Source organism: Sciurus vulgaris (genome assembly GCF_902686455.1).
Source record: "Sciurus vulgaris genome assembly, chromosome: 1".
NCBI lineage: Eukaryota > Metazoa > Chordata > Mammalia > Rodentia > Sciuridae > Sciurus > Sciurus vulgaris.
The window spans coordinates 74,153,547-74,178,008 of record NC_136461.1 but is presented as its reverse complement, the minus strand read 5'-3'; the positions used below and the strand labels follow the sequence as shown (position 1 = coordinate 74,178,008).

Sequence of the window (24,462 nt, the reverse complement as noted above, 5' to 3'; positions counted from 1 at the left end):
GATTGTAAACATCTTTTTCATTGAAATCTTGCTTATATATATATTTTTAATTTTTTTAGTTGTTGATGGACCTTTATTTTATTTATTTATTTATTTATATGTGGTACTGAGTATTGAACTCAGTGCCTCACATATGCTAGGCAAACACTGTACCACTGAGCCACAACTTCAGGCCCTGAAATCTTGCTTATATTTTAATATTACTATTTTATTTGTATAGTAACAAAGGCAAACTTTAGTATAATTTTGTTTTAAAAAAATCATAAATTTTATATTATTTTAATATTGTAATATTAAATATCTTAAATATTTAATATTTAACATTAAATATTATAATATTTAATATTTTAATATTAAATAAGTTTTTATGTATAGATATTATGGTATCAATTGGCATTAAAGGTAATTTTAAAAAATATTTGTGAATGAGTCATGAGGTGGCTGTTATCACTCCTTTCTGGTGGAAGGGTAAATTGGTATAGCCTTTTGGGAAAGCAAGATGAAAATACATGGTATGAGTTATTTTAAAAATTATATTTGATTCAGCAATCTCATGCCCATGGATCTGTTTTAAGGTAATACACAGGTTATATATTTAGTACAACTATACGATAGTATCATTTTAATATTAAAAAATTCTGAATAACATACATATTCATTATTGGGAAGATAGGTAATAAATTATATCTGTCAAGAATATTACAGAGTCAAGTTTCTGAAGATTGTTTATAAAAACTGAATTTAGAATTTGATTTTATATCTTGATTTTATATATGGATAGAAAATACCTGGAATGAAATGAACCAAACTCTTTAGCATTTTTCCTTTGTTTATTGGTATTACAGTTCACTATTATTTTCTTCTTTATTCTTTTCTACATTATCCACATTTTTCATAATGTGTTACTTATATAATATATATTCTTTTTAGTTTTAGTTTTTTTTCTTTTTAGATATGCATGACAGTAGAGTATATTTTGACATATTATACATACAAGGAGTTCAAATTACTCTAATTAGGATCCTACTATTGTGGTACATAATGTGGAGTTTCACTGGTGGTGTATTCATATGAATGCAGGAAAGTTATGTCAGATTCATTCTACTATTTTTCCTATTCCCCTGCCGCTCCCTTTCCTTCATGCCCCTTTGTTCAGTCCACTGAACTTCTATTCCCTTCCCTGCCTTGTTGTGTATTAGCATCCACATGTCAAAAAGAACATTTGACCTTTGGTTTTTGGGATTGGTTTATTTCACTTAGCATGATAGTCTCTGGTTCCATCCATTTACGGTCAAAATTCACAAAGACATTCTTTTTTGTGGCCGAATAATACTCCATTGTGTATATATATACAACATTTTCTTTATCCATTCATCTGTTGAGGGACACCTAGGTTGGCTCCATAGCTTAGCTATTGTGAATTGAGCTGCAATAAACATTGATATGGCTGCATCACTCCAGTATGCTGATTTTAAGTCCTTTGGGTATATGCTAAGGAGTGGGATAACTGAATCAAATGGTGGTTCCATTCAAGTTTTCTAAGGATTTTCCATACTGCTTTCCAGAATGGTTGCACCAATTTGCATCATTCTAGCAACGTATGAGTGTACCTTTTCCCCCACATTCTTGCTAACATTTATTGTTTACATGTAGTCTTGATAATTGTCATTCTGACTAGAGTGAGAATCTCAATGTAGGTTAATTTGCATTTCTCTAATTGCTAGAGATGTTGCACATTTTTGCATATATTTACTGATCATTTCTATTTCTTCTTCTGTGAAGTGCCTTTTCAGTTCCTTTGCCCATTTATTGATTGTGTTACTTGTTTTTTTGGTGTTTTTTGAGTTCTTTATATAAACTAGAGATTAACACTATATCCAAGGTACAGGTAGCAAAGATTTTTTCCTATTATGTGGTCTCTCTCTTTACATTCTTGATTGTTTCCTTTGCTCTGAAGAAGCTTTTAATTTGATACCATGCCATTTATTGATTCTTGATTTTACTTCTTGTGCTTTAGGAATCTTGTAGAGTAATTTGTTTCCTAAGCTCACATGATGGGGTGTGAGCCTACATTTTCTTCTAATAGGTGCATGGTTTCTGGTCTAATGCCTAGGTCTCTGATCCACTTCGAGTTGAGTTTTGTGCAGGGTGAGAGGGGTTCAATTTCATTTTGCTACATATGAATTTCTAGTTTTCCCAGCACCATTTGTTGAAGAGGCTATCTTTTCACCACTGTATGTTTATGGCATCTTTGTCTAGTATGAGATAACTGTATATATGGGGGTTTGTCTCTGTGTCTTTTAATCTGTTCCATTGGTCTTCATGTCTGTTTTGATGCCAGTACAATGCTGGTTTTGTTACTATAGCTCTGTAATATTATTTAAGATCTGGTATTGTGATGTCTCCTGCTTCACTTTCCTTGCTGAGGATTGCTATGGCTATTCTCATATTTTGCCAAATGAATTTCATGACTGCTTTCACTATTTATATAAAGAACATCATTGGAATTTTAATAGCAATTGCATTAAATCTGTATAGCACTTTTGGTAGTTTGGCCATTTTGACTACTAATTTTGCCTATCCAAGAACATGGGAGATCATTCTATCTTCTAAGATCTTCATTTCTTTCTTTAACTCTCATAGCTTTGGTCTACCTGACTTGGCCAACCTTGAAATTTTAAATTATTCTTTAAAATGAAGTTTTTCTCGTAATTGGGATGGTTCATACATGTCTTTTATGTAAAATATCTCTTTTTAATATGAAATATGAAATTTGTTTTGTTATACACTATGTCTTGGTGAAAGAATATGCTAACTATTTGTTGACTTTAAGTTTTGATCAATTTTTGTCTTTAATTTGTTGGTGTTGCCACTAGCAGTGGTCCTGGACTATAATTTTTTAAAAAACTGATATGCTACCTGAGTTCAGTTGATCGTTATTTAACCCTTTCCCTATCATCAATCTTATGAAGGTCAAAAGTAACAAGCAGATGATGAGAGCTTCCTTTAAAACTAAATGTTTACTCCAAATTGATGTATTAAATTTGTTAAATTGCAGACATAAAGTTATGTGCCTCTATTAGATAGAATCTTTTTTAAAAATAAAACTACTTTATTGAGGTGTAATTGATATGTTAAAAGATGTGTACATCTAGTGTCTACAACCTGATGAATTTAGGATAAGTATTCAGTCACAAAACCATCACCACCTTTAAAATCAGGGACACATCCATTGCCTTGCAAAGTTTTCTACTGAACTTTTCTTTGTTAGAAGGCTTTGATTAATGACTCCATTTCCTTGTTTGCTATTGGTCTTTTCAGATATTTTATTTTTCTTAAATAATTCAGGCTCAATAGGTGGTATGTTTTAGGAATTTATCCATTTGTTCTAAGTTATCCAGTTTGTTGCTTTCATTATCTATAGTAATCCTATGTAGATCTTATGTATTTTTGCAATATCACTTGTAATTTCTCATATTTCATGTATAGTTTTATTTATTTGAGGCTTCTCATTTTCTTAGTTATAGCTAAAAGTTTGTCAGTTTTGTTTATCTTGGGGTCATTGATCTATTGTTTTCTGAGTCTCTTTCTCACTATTTCTGCTCCAATATTTACTATTTTCATACTTTTAACTTTGAACTTAATTTATTATTTTTTTCTCTAGTTCCTTTATGCATGAAGTTAGGTCCTTTATTTGAGATCTTTCTTTTTTTATTATGGTTCTTAGAATTGCTGTTGCCATATCCCACAAGTTTTGGTCTGTTCTATTTCTGTTTTTATTCATCTTAAGACACACACACACACACACACACACACACACACACACTCATTGTATGTATGTATGTATCTATATTTACCTTTTGTTATGGTTTTGGTCTGTTCTGTTTCTATTTTTATTCATCTTAAGACACACACACACACACACGCTCATATTATGTTTGTGTGTGTCTATATATTTACCTTTTGTTATGGTTTTGATATGAGCTGTCCCCCCAAAACTCCTGTTAATACAGGAATATTCAGAAGTAAAATGATTAGTTTATGAGAGCTGTAATATAATCAGTCCATCCTCGTTTGAATGAACTGACTGGGTGGTAACTGTAGGCAGGTAGGCATGACTGGAGGAATTAGGTCTCTGTGGCGGGGTGGGGGTGGGGGGCCTGGAAGGGTTGTTTTTCCTGGGGCTCCTTCCTTCCCCTCCTTCTCTGTTTTCTGACCTCACTCTGTACTGTGCGGCTTTCCTCTGCGATGCCCTTCCCTCATGATGTGCTGTCTCACCTTGGGCCCAGAGCAAATAATCAAGAGAGTTTGCCATCTCTATGAATTGAGAACTCTGAAACTGTGAGCATCCAAATAAACTTTTCCTCCTTTAATTTGTTTCTGTCAGGTATTTTGGTCACAGCAATGCAAAAACTAACTAAAACATCTTTTGATTTTTTTCAACCATTGGTTATTTAGCATTGTGGTGTTTAATTTCCTGTTTTCCTCCAGTTATTGATTTCCAGTTTCATACTGTTGTGGTCAGAAAAGATATTTGATATAATTTCAGTCCTCTTAAGTTTGTTAAGACTTGCATTGTAGTTTAACATATGATCTATCTTGGGGAATACTCCATGTGTATTTGAAAAGAATGTATTCTGGAGCTGCCAACTATCCATCCTTACAGCTGCTTCCTTCTGCCTTGGCTGCTGGTGATTATGGGGCAGGAAGAGCAGACATTGCTGCCTTCCCTTAACTGGTACTGCACCCTCTGCAGTGATGCAGTGCCCAGGAGGCCCTTGGGTCTCTCAGCCCAGACCTCCCGCTTCCTTGTGCACGTGGGCCAGGGAGCAGGTGCAACCCCTGGGACTCTGGTGTTTGGAATCATAGAAGAGCTGGAGGGACATACTGAAAGAGTCCCTGGCTTTACCTTTTCTCATTACTCTGATCAATACAACCTCTGTGCCACCAGCTCTGATAATGGAACTGTAAGGTTCCATATGCAGTTCGATCCACACCAAAGATGGCCCCTGAGCGGCTTCTTCTTCCCATAAGTCTTGGCTTCCCGCCACCTATTTTCCCGCCGGCGGCAAGCCGGACCAATCAGAAACCCACACGTCACTTTCTCCCTTAACCCGGAAGCCCCAAGAGTATATATGTAAGCCTCATCTTGTAATAAAGCGGACTTCTCCGGTGACTTGCCAACCGTCTCCATCTTTATTGGTGCCAAAACCCGGGACGGAGTTAGCCTTCAACGGCACTCTGTTCCTCTGTTGGCAGGCCACCCTCGTCCTCTTGCTCCGGCGCTAGCTCTTGACACTCAACACCGGCTTCGAAAATTCGTAAGTTTCCCCTTGGAAGAGCACACCTTACCTCAGCTATATGCGGGAGTACTAGCCGTGACCGTCCGGTAGCCTACTGACGCTGAGTTAAGGGGGGACAACCTCCCACCACGACCTTCATGGTCACAGTGGACCCCTGTGCCCTTCCATCAGAACACAAAAGAGGCCAATAGAAGACACTTTATGAGGAGTGAGGAGCTTAATCTACCCCCGGGGAACCCCAGTCACCTTTTCTCTCCAACTGCCTAAATCCAGTACTGGTAACCTCGTGGCCATCCGGGTTCCTTACCCCTTTGGGAATAGCGATCGAGGTGACGATCTCCATCACGCTTTCCCTTCCGTTCCGTCTCCGGAACCTCCGGATCCTTCTCAAGGCATTGGGGTCGCCCTTTACCTTGTAGATTGATCCCCCTCCGGGTCTCTCTCGAGGCATTGGGGACGCCCTTTACCTCGCAGACTGCTCCCTCCTCGCCCGAGGTCTTCCGCTCCCTACACCCTTCTTCCCTCTAACCATGGGGACCTCCCCATCTTCCCCGGTGGCAGACACGCCCCTCCAGTGTCTCCTCAAAAATTTAGGACCTCTTTCCCTTAAGTCTGACATCAAACCCAAATTATTGACAAAATTCTGCACTCAGGATTGGCCCCATCCAAATCTTTTAAGGGACCTTTTCAACTATTGCCAGCACCTGAATAAGTGGAAGGAGATCCCTTATGTCGAAGCTTTTAGGTTACTATCCCAAAACCCCTCACTTTGCACTACTTGCTCTTCCTCCCAGTCTCTTCTGGCATGTAAGATTGCTTCCCCATTGTCCTCCCCTCCCCCATCCTCCTCTCTTGATTCTTTTGACCCGGCCGATGAGCCTCCCCCTTATAGGGCCCCTCCTCTCAACCCTATACTCCCGGAGCCACCTTCCTCCCCCCCCCCCCCCCCCCCCCCCCGCCGCCTTGGCTCCCGCGCCCATAGCTCCTACACCCACCGCTCCGCCTATTTCCTTCAGCTCGCTGCTCATGCGCTCCCATGGACCCCCTCCGGCCCCTCCCACTTTTATGGCCCCATTAAGGGAGGTAGCTGGAGCTGAAGGTATTGTCCGTGTCCACGTCCCCTTCTCCCTGGCTGATTTATCTCAGATGGAGCGCAAATTGGGCTCCTATTCCTTCGATCCTACCACTTACATAAAGGAATTCCAATGGATTTTACAAGCCTACAGCTTAACTTTTAAAGATATATTTATGCTCCTCGCCAACACCCTCCTGACCGAGGAATGGCGACGAGTTTGGGATGCAGCTCAAACTCATGCGAATGAAACACATCGCATAGACCCTACTTTCCCTCTAGGGCCTGAAGCGGTCCCAGAAATTGATCCACAATGGGACTACAATACAAATCAAGGCATACAAGCCCGAGATAGGTTTGCCTCGTGTCTCGTTGTGGGCCTAAAGAAGGCAGCCCGCAAAGTAGTTAATTTTCAGAAGGTCCAGGAAATTATCCAAAAAAAGGATGAAACCCCCACTGAGTTTCTAGAGAGGCTTACTCAGGCCCTCAGGCAATATACCACACTGGACCCGGACACAGATGAGGGCCGTCATATCCTTATGACCAGTTTCCTAGCTCAGTCCTACCCCGACATTAAGGCCAAATTAAAAAAATTGGAACATGGACCGGCAACTCCTCAAAGTGAGATTCTGTCGCTGGCCTTTAAGGTTTTCCATGGACGAGATGACGAAAAAGAACGCCTAAGGCATAAGGCCAGGCAAACTGATTTACTAATGGTTGCTCAAATGATCAGGGGGACTCCTCATCCTGTTCCCCATTCACAGAAATTCCCGATCCCTACAAGGGCCCCTCCTGGAGCTTGCTTTAAATGTGGAAAAGAGGGTCATTGGTCACGCTCCTGTCCTCAGCCACGGCCCCCCAATAAACCCTGTCCCAAATGTAAACAAACAGGACATTGGGGCTCCGATTGCCCCTTCTCCTGAAGGGGTGAAGGGCCAATCGCTAGAATGCCCCCCTCTTGTCCTCCGATAGTGGGATTGGCTGAAGAGGACTGACGGAGCCCTGGGCCACACCCGACCCTCAATATCACCACTCGCGAGCCTAGGGTAACCCTTGTAGTGGATGGCCGGTCTGTCACCTTTTTATTAGATACAGGAGCAACCTTCTCACTTTTGACAGAGTTCCATGGTGCCACCACTCCTAGTTCCACTCCTATTGTCGGGGTAGGAGGGAAACGCATATATCCACTCAGAACTCCCCCACTTCTGTGTCGCCTTAAGAATTCCTCTTCACATTTTATCCACTCCCTTTTAGTCATGCCTCAATGCCCAATTCCCTTGTTGGGACGGGACATTCTTTCCCAATTCAAGGCGTCTATTTCCTTCCCACTTTTCGATGCCTCTACTTCCTTTTTTATGGCCCTATTGCAGGATCCTACCTCCTCACATCCACGTATCTCCCACCCTGTTAACCCCTCAGTTTGGGACACGGACAATCCCTCCATAGCTCAGTGCCCCCCAGTCTCCATCCAATTACGGGACCCTACCAAATTTATTCATCAGCCTCAGTATCCCTTAACCACCTCTACCCTTCTCGGACTTTCTCCCATTATTTCTGACCTTCTTCGCAAAGGATATCTACGTCCCACTCAGTCCCCCTATAACACCCCCATTCTGGGTATAAAAAAACCCAATGGTTCCTACCGTTTGGTACAGGACCTCCACTCCATAAATGCCGCTGTCATACCCATCCACCCTCCTGTTCCCAATCCCTACACTCTACTCTCTCTCATCCAGCTTCTTCCACTCACTTCTCAGTTCTGGACTTGAAGGATGCCTTCTTTTCCGTACCTCTAGACCCTTCCTCACAGGACCTTTTTGCCTTCATATGGACTGGCCCCCACACACGACACTCCGAACAGCTCACTTGGACGGTTCTTCCTCAGGGTTTTAGGGACAGCCCACATCTATTTGGACAGACCCTCTCCCATGACCTCAAAAATTTCTACCCCACTTGTCCTCTTTCCACACTTTTGCAGTATGTTGATGATCTCCTTCTCTGTAGCCCTTCTTGGGATATCTCTCAACGGGACACGGCTGCCTTGCTTAACTTTTTGGCCCAACATGGATACAAAGTGACACCTTCTAAAGCTCAAATCTCAGCCTCCCAAGTCACTTACCTAGGGTTCTTACTCACACCACAACATAAATCCATTACAACTGACAGGAAACAAGCCCTTTCGTCCTGGCCCGTACCTAAAACCAAGGCTGAAATTCTCTCTTTTTTGGGCTTAGCAGGGTATTTCCGTGCTTGGATCCCTAACTTTTCTCTTTTAGCCAAACCCCTTTATGATCTCTCTAAAGGAGACCCAAATGAACCACTCCCCTCCTCCCCTAAAACGCCTTTTAATAACCTACGTCTCAAACTCCTATCCGCCCCTGCATTACACTTACCAGATTTAACAAGGTCCTTTCTTAAAATCAGGGACAGGCCCTAGGGGTACTGGGACAAATGCAGGGCTCCACATTTGCCCCAGTAGCCTATTTATCAAAACAACTTGACCCCACAGTAAGGGGATGGGCCCCTTGTCTCAGGGTCCTTGCAGCTGCCCAAAAACTACAGCAGGAAACTTTTAAACTTACTTTTGGAGCCCCCTTAACTATATGCTCTCCACACCATCTAAAGGATCTCCTAGCTTACAAGTCCCTGCATACTTTACCCCCCTCATGAGTTTTAGCCCTAATTACTTCCTTTTTAGAAAACTCTTCTATATCCTTTCAATCCTGTTCTCCTCTCAACCCAGCCACTCTTCTTCCTGTTCACCCTACCCCAGAGCCTCCACTTCACAACTGTCTAGAAACATTACAATCCTTAACTTATTCTCCCTCTACCATTGTCGAGGGCCCCTTACCCCATGCGGATCACAATTGGTTCACGGATGGATCCTCATATAGAAGTCCAACAGCCCCCAAAGCTGGTTATGCCATAGTCTCCCTAACAGCCACTATAGAAGCCCAACCTCTCCCTCCGGGTACCACCAATCAGCAAGCTGAACTTATCGCGGCAACCCGAGCATGCATTCTGGCCGAAGGGAAAACCCTAAACTTATACACCGACTCTAAATATGTGTTCCACACACTCCTCTCCCATTCGGCAATATGGAAAGAGAGAGGATTTATGACAACTCGTGGGAACACCATTACCAATTCTGACCTAATTCACAAGCTATTACAAGCGTCCCAACTACCCACGCGGCTTGGAATTATCCACTGTAAAGCCCATAAGAAGGACAACTCTCCTTCTACACAAGGAAACCGATTAGCTGATGCTGCTGCCAAGAACGCAGCATTTAGCAAGTCATCTGAGACCCCACCCCCCATTCTTCACTTGTCCTCTCCCAGTCCAATCCCGGACAAGAAACTTCTCTTTCAAATGCTGCATGACCTGTTTCACTCCAGTCCTCAAAGCCTGTCTCGTTTCTTGCAATCCTTCTTTCCTCTCACATCCCAAGATAGAGAAATGCTAAAACAACTTTCTCAAACTTGTGTTATATGCCAAAGAACCAACCCTAACACCACTACAGTTCCTTACCCATATCCCTCTCATCAAGCCCGCGGTTCCATTCCGGCGGCAGACTGGCAAGTTGATTTTACACACATGCCTCCTGTTCGCCGACACCGGTACCTCCTAGTTTTCCTAGATACCTTTAGTGGCTGGATTGAGCCATTTCCTACTACCAACAGAAGGACCTCCACTGTCGCCAATCACCTCCTTACCTCCATCATCCCACGCTTTGGGATGCCTACCTCCCTTCAATCGGACAACGGACCGGAATTCACAGCTCAAGTAATCCAATCTCTCTCTCAATCTCTAGCCTTACCCTGGCATCTACACTGCCCATATCGTCCCCAGGCCTCAGGTAAGGTTGAAAGAGCAAATCGGTCCATAAAGGAGACTCTCACTAAACTTTCCCTAGAACTCCACTTAGACTGGATTCGCCTCCTCCCTCTGGCACTCTTTAAACTACACTTACTTCCAAAGAAACCTACCAATTTGTCCCCTTTTGAGGTGATGTATGGAAGATCTCCTGTACCCCCCGGAATCATTCCTACCTCCCTAAACATCCCAAATACCCTCAGCCTTCCTCTCCTTTCTCACCTTAGAGCTGAACTTTGGAAACATCAAGACTGGTTACTTCCCCGTCCTTTTGCAACCTCCCCTCCTCCCTCCTTGAACCCAGGGGATCTTGCCTATTATACTCCACCAACCACACCTGAACCCTTATCTCCTAAATGGTTGGGACCATACCCAGTAATCCTTAGTACCCCCACCGCAGCTAAACTCATCCTACCTTCTAACGAGACCACTCCTTGGATCCATATTTCCAGGTTAAAACCCTGCCCGGCTGACCAAGGAGACTCACCCCCTACTCCTCTGGATCCTGACCCTATAAATACGGGCAAGCCGAACATCTACACCAGTTCCGTGGATCCCTCTAATCCTTTGAAACTCCGTCTCTCGCGCCTCTCACCCATTCAGGAGGAATGATAACTTCCTACCTTTCTGCCTTTTTCCCCTTCTTTTCCCTGACCCTAGCTGGATTTGGTCCACCTGTCAACAAACTGGAACTCATTAAAACCCTATATGGACAACCCTGTGCAACTTGCAAAGGGGCCTCAACCCCGGGAGCAGTGACCACCACAGGGAAAAATTATGTAGTTGCCTCCCTCTATTAGGTCCACTTATTGGAGTTCTTTGCATCATTTTCTTCCTCCCCTGTCTCATAAGGTTCGTTAGAGACCAAGTACAAAAAAATTTCTAACCAAGCCTTTAACCAGCTTCTCCTCAGGAACTATCAACTGCTACCTACTGGGAACAACGCCTGGTGACGTCCTGCTATGATGGACTTCCCCCAACTTCTTCCAAGGCTAATATCCTTTCTACGGACCTTGGACACTGATGCATGGCTCCTCCACCTGACTAATGACTACAATGAATTCCTAGACCAAATTGAGGACTTATGGCTCCAAGGGAGTTTTATGGACTTTACGGGGGACGAAGTAATATATTACTCTGATCTGACATGGCTTATTATGCAATATAATAGCCAACGCTTTGTTCTCCCCTCACAACCAACCCCCCTGCCCTGGGCCCCTTGACGATGCCCCTGATCAGCAGGAAGCAGCCAGATTGAAAATCAACATCCCGAATTCCCATAAACCAAAGAGGGGGGAATGTAAGGTTCCATATGCAGTTCGATCCACACCAAAGATGGCCCCTGAGCGGCTTCTTCTTCCCATAAGTCTTGGCTTCCCGCCACCTATTTTCCCGCTGGCGGCAAGCCAGACCAATCAGAAACCCACACATCACTTTCTCCCTTAACCCGGAAGCCCCAAGAGTATATATGTAAGCCTCATCTTGTAATAAAGCGGACTTCTCCGGTGACTTGCCAACTGTCTCCATCTTTAGGAACTGTGAAAATCTGGGAGATAGAGACAAAAACAGTTGTGACAGATCATGTACTCCATCAGTATACAGTATGAGCATTGCATTGGTCTCCTAGAGTAAAGGATTTCATAATATCTGGGGATGAAAATGGAGTAACTTTCTGTTATTGGTTTAACAGAAATGAGAGCCAGCATCTCTTCGTAGAACCCAGGACAATTTTCTGCCTTATTTGTTCATCTCAGTGAAGATTTAGTCACCATTGGCTACAAGGAAGGCACAGTGGTTATAATGGACATCAGTAAGAAAGGGGAAGTTATTCACAGGCTTCAAGACAATGATGATGAACTCTACTCCATTACCTCGTGTCCCCTGCCTGGTGAAGACTGTTTATCTATAAACCAAGAGGAAAATTCAGAGGAACCTGAAATTCCCAACAGGAAAGTTATAGCTCAACCTTCAGTAACAAAATGCTGTTACTTATTACTGGAAGCAAAGATCAGACCATTCAAATCTGGAGCTGCTCTTGAGGCTGAGGAGTGATGGTTTTGAAACTGCCCTTGCTGAAGAGAAGGGGGTCAGGTATAGACTCAGCTGTCAGAGAGTACCTGTGGTTGACACTCTACTGGCCCAGGGATCAGCCAGTGCAGCTGGTGTAGTTGTTTTGGAGCTGAACTGCTGTAGTAGGATCTCAGTCTTGGAGATGGAAGTATATCCTCTTTAGCACCTCATCAGGAGGGCAGAATCATTCCAGAATTTGTTTAATTTATGTCCTTGGCAAACTGGGGACAACAATAGCTGCTTCTTTTCACATCAATGGATAAAGATATAAAACGTTAGAACCTGGCCACCCTGGAATGATGCTGAACCCTGCCTTGCCTTGGTGGGTTTGCCTATAGCCTGGATTTCTCTCCCATGGATGTGGGCTGTTTGGCCATTGGTATTGGAGATGGCATGATCCGTGTATGGAATACACTCTCCACAAAGAATAACTACGATGTGAAAAACTTTTGGCAGGTTGTCAAGTCCAAGGTTACAGTGCTGTGCTGGCACCCAAATAAGGAAGGTTGCTTGACTTTGCAAGTGATGACAGAAAAGTGGGATTGTATGACAACTACTCCAGCAAACCTCCACAAATTTCTAACCCATATCATAAGAAAACTGTGTACACGTTAGTTTGGTGCTACCAGTACCCCTAATGTCACTCGGAGGAGAAGACAGACCTTGCCTCACTTTATATAACTGTGGAGGGGAAAGGGTTGCCCTACAGAATAACCCCTGGAAGCTGAGTAGAGAGGCCTTTGACATCAACAAACTCATCAAGCACATCAATTTAATAAAATACAAATTGCCTGTTCACACAGAAATCAACTGGAAAGCAGATGGCAAAATCATGGCTCTTGGCAATGAAGATGGATCAATAGAAATATTTCAGGTTCTCAACTTGAGACCGATCTTCACCATCCAACAATATCACAAGCTTGTGATTACCATTTCCTGACATCACAATCACGACAGCCAGGTGGAGCTGATTTAATAGACTCTGTCTCCAACAATGTGGTCATTTATGTGCACAATCTGAAAACTCTCATAAAGAGCAATCCTGAGCATCCAGTGACCATTACAGAGTCCTACGAGCCTCTCTTAGTACATACAGCCAAAATGACCAATCTGGTATGGAGCCCACATCATGATGGAAGCCTGGTATCTGCTTCCTATGATGGTATAGCCCAAGTACGGGATACTCTCTAGGAAAAGCCTCTTTGTAATTTCTGAGGACATCAAGGTTCACTGCTTTGTGTGGCATGATCCCCATTGGATCCAGATTGCATCTACTTAGGGGCAGATGACTTCTGTGTGTACAAATGGCTGACTTCCATGCAAGCTCACTCCCAGCTCCCTCAAGGCAAAAGAAGTATTGAATTTAAGAAAAAATGGCTCTCTCAACCTAAGCCAAAGGTCCAAAAGAAGAAAAAGCTCACCTTGCAGGTGCCTGTAAAGCAAGAGTCATTTGATGGGAATGAAGAAGAGAGCACAAAGGAGAACTCATGACTGGTAGAGAATGGGGTGTCGGGCCAGGAAGGAGAGGAGGAAACACAGAAGCCAAAGTCACCTTGTGGCCTCCCTTCAATGTTTCTAGAGAACCAGTTATTGTATTCCAGTTTCCTCAGGCTTTGAAAAGTCAAAAGTCACTATTAATGATGAAGTCACTTTACTGAAAAGGGAACCACCTAAAGAGAAGCCAGAAGCCTTAATCAAAAAGAGAAAAGCTCGTTCCATGCTTCCTCTGAGCACAAGCCTGGATGATAGATCCAAAGAGGAGCTTCATTAGAGTTGGTTGGTACTAGCAACTGCAAAGCACTACCAAGAGCTAATTGAGGATGTATCTGCTGATCTTGAGGAAAGATTTCACCTGGAACTTTTCACAGACAGGTCTGCCTTATACAGAATGGTTAAAACTGAAGGAAAAGGTCACTTGAAAAATGGCCACCCAGAGTTATTTCACCAACTCATGATGCTTTGGAAAGAAGATCTAAAGGGTGTTCTTCAAACAGCAGTACAAAGAGGGGAGTGACAGACAATTTTGTGACTATGGTACCAGCTATTGGCTACTACATATGGCTATTGGCTGTGGAAGCCTTTGCCAAACAGTTGTATTTCCAGGATTAGTATATCAGAGCTTCCTTTCATCTACTTTCTATTCACAGAGTCAAACCTTTCGCTCGAGTCAAACCATTTTTACAGGGAAACTATTGCAGTTGTCGAGGCCTGGATGTGCCCAGAGGGTCCAGTCCTGAAGGACCTGTACTTCACCTAGGGAACCATCCTAGAAAGTAATGGTCATTATGCTATAGCAGCCAAATACTATTTAGGAGCCACTTCTCCTTATGATGCTGCCAAAGTTTTGACCAAAAAGGGAGATGTGGCAACACTTAGAATGGCTGTGGAGCTGACCAGTCACAGGAGAGAAAGTTGTTTGCTTCTCTGGCTCTCAGATGTGCCCAAGAGCTCCTCCTAGCCAAGAACTGGGTGCAGGTGCATGAAAGCCTACAGTCAGAGGCTGGTGTTTTGCCTACTTGAGCTATTATGCAGGCATCTGAGGAAAAGCAACTTCCAGAAGGCAGAAACTCCTCTTCTTACCATGTTTGGGCCACAGGTATCCAAGGGCCCTTTGTGCAGAGCATGACTGCAGTATGGAAGAGCATCTTCAGCCTGGACACCCTAGAGCAGTATCAGGCAGTCTTTCAGAAGGTAAAAATCATTCAGTATCCATCTGCTACAAATATTACTCCCTCCAGACAGCTCCTGCTTCACATTTGCCATGACTTTACCTTGGCAGTCCTGAGCCAACAGGTGGCCTCCTGGGATGAGGCCATCCAAGCACTGCTTCAGGCTGTGGTCCGGAGCTATGACTCTGGGAACTTCACCATCATATAAGAAGTCTACTCGGCCTTTCTCTCTAAGGACTACCTAAGAGACAAACTGGGTGACCATAAATCCCCAGCCATACCAGCTTTCAAAAGTTTGGAGGTCTTTTTTTTAAAATTATGAGTGTCTATATGAAATCTGGTGGTCTGTTTCCTGGTTTCTCCCTGAGTCCAGTGACTGTGTAAAGGCTGGTCACAGGAGGATACTCAATTGAGCAGTTGGACAGTGCCGGGGCTGAAGAGACTGACTCTAAAGCTGCTTCTCAGCCAAAACCAGGCAGACCTGCAAGACTACAATTGAGACTTACAGAAGAAAGTAAACAAATGTTGACATTCTTGTAAGGAGCTCTTTAAAGAAAAGCATGCCAGTCTCCAGAACTCAGGAAGAATTGTTGCTGAAGTCCAAGAGACTTTGGCAGTAATGACCCATCAACACCAGAAGAGTCAGTTTTGTAAATGCAAAGCCAATGGTCCTGATAAGAATGAACCTGAACAAGAAGAGGACCTTGCTAATCCTTAGAGCCAGTGTAAAGAAGTAAAAAATGAGATCATCTCTTTGCCTGCATTAACCAAAAGGCTTATGGAGGCCAATGACAGAATGGCTAAGTTCTCTGAGAATATTAAGACCTGACCCTTCCCAGATGTGTTGGAGTGCTGACACATCCTACTTCATATCAGGTTCCAGTGTCCTAGCTGTGTGACCCAAGAAATGCTGCAACAGTCCCAAGAGCTCCTTCGGAAATATGGTAACACTTAAGCTTACAAGACACTGCCAGACCTTTTGTATGTGAACTTTCAGGGACCTTGCAGAAACTGTGCCAAAGAATTATTGACATGTTACATCTCCACAGTTATACCTTGCCAGATATTCCCTCTAATCCCTAGATGTGTTTGCAGTAATCCAAACTAATAAAGTGAGGGTTAAGCTTGAATCAACTGTCTACCCTTAGACATTTGAATAAGGGTATCAGTTGAATAAATAGAATCTGACTTGTGACTCAAGATCACGAAAAGCCAGCAAGTAGTTGCTCGCAACTAATACCTGCAGAGTGATTGTGTCATCTCTAAAGCCTTATGCAGGTTTCATCTGAAGAGGAGAAACTTTTGTAACCATCCAAAGTATTACGTTCTTGAACACCAGCTACCTTTATAAATACATCATCTGATCATAAACATTTCATTCTTGTTGGAGGTGGAATTGCCACATTTTATGACTATTGGTATAGTTTTGTTTTTAATTATTATTATTTTTTAACCTAGGCTCTCCCACATCTGCTCTTTCACAGACTAAAGTTTGAATGTGACACAGGCCTTCCTCATCATGTTGGCTCTCTACTTTTTATCTGAACTTTAGGTTGAAAGTTTGATTTTGTTGTTTTATGGAATTGCTTATTTGGACAAATTTCTTACTAAAGCTTTATAGGAACAAATAACTAACTCAAATGTGTATTCTCTTCAGTTCTATAACAAATGATTGATGGCGACCAAGTAACTCAGGAAGTAAAGTATTTCAAGGTGTTTAAAATTTTGGGGTCACAGAACCCTTTTGAGTATTAAAGCCACAAATACTCTGTAGAAAAATGCATATTCCTAATTTTACATATATGACTTTGGATCATTGGACTTCTATCCATAATGGAACCCTAAATACTATTTAATTTTAAATCCTTATTCTCTTCTCTGTGGTTATTTAAACATTTGAATAATATTTCATATCCAGTTACTAAGACAGGAAATTTTGACAGTCTTGAGTGGTGGAGGGGGTACTCCTTCCCAATAATTGAACTGTTTTAAGATTCATTGTGAAGGCTTTTGTGCTGGAGTATCTACTTTTTCAATTAATTCCTAAGGTTGGAGTTGTGATCAGCAAGAATGAAATTTATTAACAGTAACTCTTAAAGAAGGAAAAAGCTTTTTTTTCTTTTTTTTTAAATCGTAAACAAATGGGGTACAACTTGTTTCTCTGGTTGTACATGAAGTAGAGGTGTACCATTTGTGTAATCATACATTTACATAGGGTAATGGTGTTTGATCATTCTGTTATTTTTTCTTCCCCCAACCTCTCCCACCCCTCTTTTCCCTCTATAAAGTCCCTCCTTCCTCCATTCTTATCTCCCTCCCACCCCCCTTTATGTATCATCGTCCGCTTATCGGTGAGATCATTCGCCCTTTGGTTTTTTGAGAATGGCTTATCTCACTTAGCATGATATTCTCCAACTTCATCCATTTGCCTGCAAATGCCATAATTGTATTCTTCTTTATGACTGAATAATATTCCATTGTATATATATATACCACAGTTTCTTTATCCATTCATCAATTGAAGGGCATCTAGGTTGGTTCCATAATCTGGCCATTGTGAATTGAGCAACTATGAACATTGATGTGGCTTAAAGAAGGAAAAAGCTTTAGAGACAATTTTGTTTAAAATACATTTGTATGTGCCTAGATTTAGAATTTAAAAAATGCTAAATCCCCAAAAGGAAATACAGTTAAATTTAAATTCCCATAGTTCTTTACATAATAAGTGAACTTTAATAAGAGGATGCAATGGTCCTAGGGGTAGAGAATCATTTTGAATGCAAAGATAAATGGGCATGGCTAATTGCAGACTGGATGTCAGTTCCACAGTCTGCTAAAATGAAAAAGTGTATTCCTTTCCACTTGAGCAAAGAACAGTTATTAAACTAGAAATTCTGAAAAAAAAAAGAGAAAAGAATATTATCATTGCTTTTGAATGAAATGTTCTGTATATATCTATTATATCTATTTGACTTAAAGTGTTCAAATCCAATTATTCTTTATTGTTTTTCTGCCTGAATGCCATTGTTGAATGTGGTATTAAAGACCTCTATTATTGTTATATTGCTATTCATTTCTCCCTTCATTTCTGCTAATACTTGCTTTGCATATTTAGGTTTGCTGATATTGGGGATATATATATATATGTATATATATATATATATATATATGTGCTATATCTTTTTGATGGATGGAATCCTTTTGATTATATAACAACATTCTTTGTCTCTTTTTACAGTTTTTGACTTCAAAACTATTTGTCTAATGCAAGTATAGCCGATCCTGTTCTCTTAGAGTTATCATTTGTGTGGAATATCTTGTTCAATTCCTTAATGTTCAACTTATATTTTTCCTTAATATTAAAGAGAGTTTCTTGTTTTCCCTTGCATATAATTGGATCCTGTTTTTTTATACATTCAGCTGCTCTATATCTTATGACTAGGTAACTTAATCTACTTACTTAAAATAATTATTGATAGATAAGGACTTAACTATTACTATTTTGTTAATTATTTTCTGTTTTATAGTTCCTGTTTATTTTTTCCTCTCTTGCTATATTCTTTTGTGATTTGATGATATTTTTAGAGTGATATCTTAAAAAATTTCTTTTTCTCTTTTGTGTGCCTACTACAGGTTTTTTATTTTTTGGTATGTGTGAGTACCATGCAATTACTTACATTAAAAAACTTAGAGTTATAAAAGTCCACTTTAAGGTTTAAATAACTTCAACCACATAAAAAAGACTAACACTTTTACTTCCACCTCCCACACATTTTATTTATTGATATCACAACTTAAACCTTTTAATGTTTGGTTGGAGTTACGACTTAGTTGTAGAGTGCTTGCCTGGCATGTGTGAGACACTGGGTTCAATCCTCAGCACTGCATATAAATAAGTAGAACAAAGATACAGTGACAACTAAAACAAATATTTAAGAAAAACCCTTTTAATGTTTCATATCCACCAAGAAATAATTGTAACTCTATTTTTAGTACTTTAGAAAACCTTTTTATACCAGAGTTAGAAGGGACTTATATACCATTATTATCATAATTTGACAGTATATTTGGTTGTACTAGTGAATTTTGTACTCTTATTTGTTTTCCTGTTTCTAATTAGTGTTCTTCTTTCATTTCAACTTGAAGAACTCCCTTTAGCACACTTTTTTTTTTTTTTTTTTTTTTTTGTAAAGGCAAGTTTAATAGTAATGAATTGTCTTAGCTTTTGTTTGTTTGTGAACATCTCTATCTCTACTTCACTCCTGAGGGACAGCTTTATCAGGTAAAGTATTCTTGGTTGATAGTTTTTTATTTCAGTGCTTTAAATATATTATCCTACTCTTTCCTGGTTTGCAAGAATTCTGCTGAGAAATCCACTGAGAGTCTTATGAGAGTTCCCTAAAATGTGACATATCTTAATCATTGATTTTTAACAATTTGATTATAATGTATCTTGGTAAGAACTTCTTTATACTCAACATATTAGGAGTTCTTTGGGATTCATTGATCTGGATAGTCATTTCATTCCCCAGATCTGAGGAGTTTTCTGCATTATTTCTTTAAAAAATATCCTGTCCTTTCTCTTTCTGGCCTTTCTCATTGGCTCCTTTTGGTATACTTGGTGATATCCTATAAATCTTGTAGATTTTATTAATTCTTTTTCCTTTTTTTGTTTCTCTCATTGGAAAATTTCAAATGTTCTTTGAGTTTACTGAATCTTTATGTTACTTAATTAACTCAGAGCTTTCTATGGAATTTTTCACATCAGTCATTGTACTTTTCAGCTCCAAACTTTCTGTTTGGTTGTTTTTATGGTTTCTATTTTGAATGTCTCATTTTGTTCAAGCATGGTTTTCCTGATACCAATAATATATGTTTGTTTTCTATTTTAGAATGCTGAATTTTAATACATTGTTTTGGATTCTTTGTTAGGCAATTTATATACCTTCCTTTCTTTATGGTTAATGAATGGAGCTTTATTTTGTTCCTTTGGTGGTGTCATGTTGTTTTTGTTTATTTCTGTGTGTTCCTTGAACACTTGCATTGTGTTATTTTCATCTGAAGAAGCAGTCACCTGCTCCATTCTTTACTGGGTAGCTTTGGACAAGAAATACCTTCACTACTCAGATTGGCTAAAGATCTGGAGATATTTTAGAACTTTCCTATTGATATACCCACTTTACTCCTCTTGTTCCATCTTAGGAAGAAATCTTAGGATTGTGAAACTTTTCTTGACCCCCCACAAAAACAGGACAGGTTTTCAGGGCCTCCAATTTATTTCTCCTAGGGCAGTACCCTGAAGTGATCAAGACTGTGTATCTTCTTCCATTCTGACAAAATTGATCTATCTACTGATCTATATGTGCAGTCTGTGGAGACTAATTCCTTCTACCTGTAGGGGAGCACATGAGCTGTCTGCAGAATAGAGTCTGGATGTCATCGGGGGAAGAATGTGGGGGTGCTTATGATGATGAGGGTGTATGTGGATTACTAGGATGTGTTTCAGCTACATGTGTGGGTGGTCTGTGGGTGAGACTCCTGATGGAGTCTGCTTGTGGCCTACAGGGTCTATAGGCTGTTCTGTGTTCAGACATTCTGTGAGTTCCTACCCCATTTTTCCATTCCTAGTTTTCCTCAAATGATTCAGCTTTGCTTATCCTTCAGGGTTCTGGGTGGAGTTTGATAGACCTGGGTGTTTTGGATATTATCCCACAATACTGGGGGGAGCTGGGTGCTCACTTCATCCTTACTTTCTTCCCCTGTGGGAAAAATCATCAGCAAAGGTGTCTTTATTGGCACTAACCTCTGCTGCTTTGGAAAAGGGGTGACATGTGTAAAGTAATACTGTTTTACACTTTAATTCATCTATTCCTGGATACTTTTATCCACTGAGGTCCTCAAACCTTTCAATTGGATCCTTAATCTCATAAATGTATTCTTACCCATAGGTGATTGTTAAAATTGGTGTGTCTATGGAGGTTTGAGAGGTGGACTCTCCTGTTCCCCTATCTTGCTGATGGTACTGTCTAGATAGAATCTTATTTACCTTTATACCCTGGGCACAAAGCACAGAATTTGGAAGATACACATTTAAAAGACATGTGTTTTAGACCTCATAATTCTAAGTAATTGAATGAATGATCTAAACATTAAAAACTTTTGAAATCCATGAATAAGTATTTATCCCAGTGCCTGTATTAATCATCCTAGGTTTCATGAATGCAATCAATTGCAAACTGGATGGAGTCCCTTCCCTTGAGGTGCTTATTTTGTAAAGGGGATAATAAATATGAGGGTCTTTATCAAGAGGTGACATTTGGGTTGAGGCTTAAATAATGAGGACACTTAGCAGTGTGAATATCTAGGGAAAGAATATTCCAAGCAGAAAAACAAGTACAAGGTGCCTGAGAGAAACAAACAAACAAGCAAACAGGTAAGTGAAGAAGTGATGATTCATAAGGAAACTGGGCAGTACTACATGGTGAAGTGGTAAATCACTGGTAGCTCAAGTATTTTCCTTGTTTCCTGAGAAAAGTTGTAGTTTTCTAGTCTAGTCTAAGGATTGGTGGCCTTCTTTTATACAGAGGCTCTTTTAGTGTATTTTATCACTTCTCATTTCAAAGATGAAATGGAGTGATGATCAAGAAGCACTATTCTGCAGGTACTGCTACATTCCTCAGGCTGAGCCATGCCCACCACTGCTTGGGCCTTTCTCATCTGCTTAACAGGCCCTCCTTGGACCCTGCCAGGTCTCTGCTGAGACTCCCTCTTATAAAATCTTTTGCAGGTTTCCTTTTCTTCACGGAAACCTCTCCCTCCATAAACTGCCTTCACTTCCCACCACACCCCATCTCACAAATATGGAGTGATCTTTCTCCTTCCTCAGGCATTAAACCTTGCCAAAGAGATAACACATGCATGATAAATTATGATAAGTTTGTTCTCATGGACTAATGTGAGATGGCTAAGAACTTTGCTCCCATGCAATGAACATTTTAAATAGTATATTTTTGTGCAACTAAGAGGCACTCAGAAAATATTTGTCATGTTCACCTGAATCTGAAGAAATGACTTTACTAATAGGAGGTGGAAAGGTAGGAGCGGAAGAGGGAGTAAGGAAAGCCATAGGGGACTTTTAACAAAAATCACTACAAGTAAACAACTGCTTTACACCTGCCTAATTCTGTGAGGTGTTTTTCTATGATGATAATCAGATGATATATTTGTTAATATTTCTCATTCACAGGGTCATGTTCTGTTTACCAAGATTGCTAATGCTACTGTATACTTGAACTAAAGAACCATTCATCATTCGTACTTTGGAAGTATGAATGTTGCTACAGCAAAATAGACATTAACATTTACCTCTTTCTGAAAACCAAGAAAATAAAAACTACCCAAATGGCAAGTAGGACTCTCAGTCCTACTGAGAGTGGTCAGGTGGTCAGGACCTTATTGAGCTATCTGTAAGCATGCTGAAAATGGGCTTATTAATTTCTCAAGCAAATTAAAGCAACTATGGAAAGCTTTTGCATTTTTAGAGCCTAGCACTGCATTGACCATAGTAGATACTCAGCAAACATTAGAAAGGAAATGATATGAAGACAGGAGAGAATGATTTAGTTCCTACTATGTGTGATCATTTTGAAAGGGGCTGATAAATTACAGTAGCTACTTCACTTTTATCCCCCATGACTATTCTTGAAGAAATGTATTATTATTGCAATTTTATGGTTAAGAGAATTGGAAAGGACAACTTACATTGTTGAATATTTACTATTTGCTTGGTCTTATGCTAGGAAATTTATATATATTTTCTATATGTAGATCCTTAAAATACCATGGAATAAGTATTTTTCTCCTTTACAAATTTAAAGAAAAAGGTTATTACAAATTGGATGCATACAATGTTTGATGAATGAATTCATGGTTCTTTGGTCCTTATTAGTTTATTTATTGATTCATAGATACTTATTTGTCCATAAAACTCTTATAAAAAGCAACTTTACAAGTAATACTTATCTTAAACAAAAGTAAATGTCAGACTTTCACCTAAAAAATAAAAACTCATACTTTGAAAATCTCTTCTATACATGTAACAATAAATGTTGGTGAAGATGTGGGGAAAAATGTGTGTTCATACATTGCTGGTGGAACCGCAAATTGGTGCAACCACTGTAGAAAGCAGTATGAAGATTCCTCAGAAAACTTGGAATGGAACCACCATTTAATCCAGTTATTATCCCACTCCTCAGAATATACCCAAAGGAGTTAAAATCAGCATACTATAATGTCGCGGCCACATGAGTGTTCATAGAAGCTCCATTCGCAATAGCTAAGAACCAATCTAGGTGCCCTTCAATAGATGAATGTATAAAGAAAATGTTGTATATATAAACAATGGAGTATTACACAACCAAAAAAAGAATGAATTTATGGCATTTGTTGGTAAATGAATGGAACTGGAGACTATCATGCTAAGTGAAATATGACAATCCTCATACACCAAAGGCTAACTGTTCTCTCTGATATGCAGATGCTGACACACACAATAAGGGGGGTGGTGGTAGGAAGAATAGAAGTTCATTGGATTATACAAAGGGGAATGAAGGGAAAGGAGGGGGGATGGGAATAGGAAAGACAGTAGAATGAATCGGATATGACTTTCCCATGTTCATATATGAATACATGACCATTATAACTCCACATTGTGTACAATCACAAGAATGGGAAGTTATATTCCATGTATGCATGTCAAAATACACTCTATTGTCATGTATATCTAAAAAGAACAAATAAAAAATTAAAAAAAGAAAATCTCTTCTAAAACTTATTTCAGCCTCTACTTATATCACATTTAAATAATCTCAGACATTTTCAATAAAAATCCAAGAAAATTGTTCATAACATCTGTTTTTAATTACAATGTAAGAAAATTCTTCATAACATACATTCCATAAGTGATTTAAAGCGAGGCATTTAAGAAGTCTCGTTTTTACTAAATGTATTCTCATTGAAACCCATTTTTTCTCCTTTCCTTAATGGAGGAAAAAATTCAATGCTAATATATTTTAGAAGTCTTATCCTTTATTTTTCAGAATGGAATCTCATCTGTGCATTCAGTGTGGTTGTATAAATACAACTGGAACTTTAGAAGACTAGTTTTAATAGTAAAAATACCATTCGCAGCACTTTTGTTTCATGGCCTTAGGAAGATATTCTAATAATTTAAATCTTTGAAATTCCATATCTTTCCATTTCCTGGCCCCTGTTCTAAAGTTTTCCCCATTTTTAAAATTTATGACAGTGGTCAGTCTCTTTTTCTGATATTTACTGATCCTTATTTCTTTGTATTTTAAAAACTTTATTGAAGGTCTTCCTTTTCATCCAATTGTGTTAGAAAGTCTTCCTTCTCAATGAAGTCACAGTGTTGGAAGTTTTGGGCATAAAAGTATTTTATGGTCCTTCAGAT

The 24,462-nt window shown here is 40.1% G+C and overlaps 1 pseudogene across 1 annotated transcript; it reads left to right on the top strand.

The window, feature by feature from the left end:
• The first annotated feature begins 4,697 nt into the window (after positions 1-4,697).
• Positions 4,698-16,579, top strand: LOC306638344 (gem-associated protein 5-like; annotated as a pseudogene). Its single transcript has 2 exons — positions 4,698-4,967; positions 11,790-16,579. The product of its transcript is annotated as a gem-associated protein 5-like (transcript).
• The last annotated feature ends 7,883 nt before the right edge of the window (positions 16,580-24,462 follow it).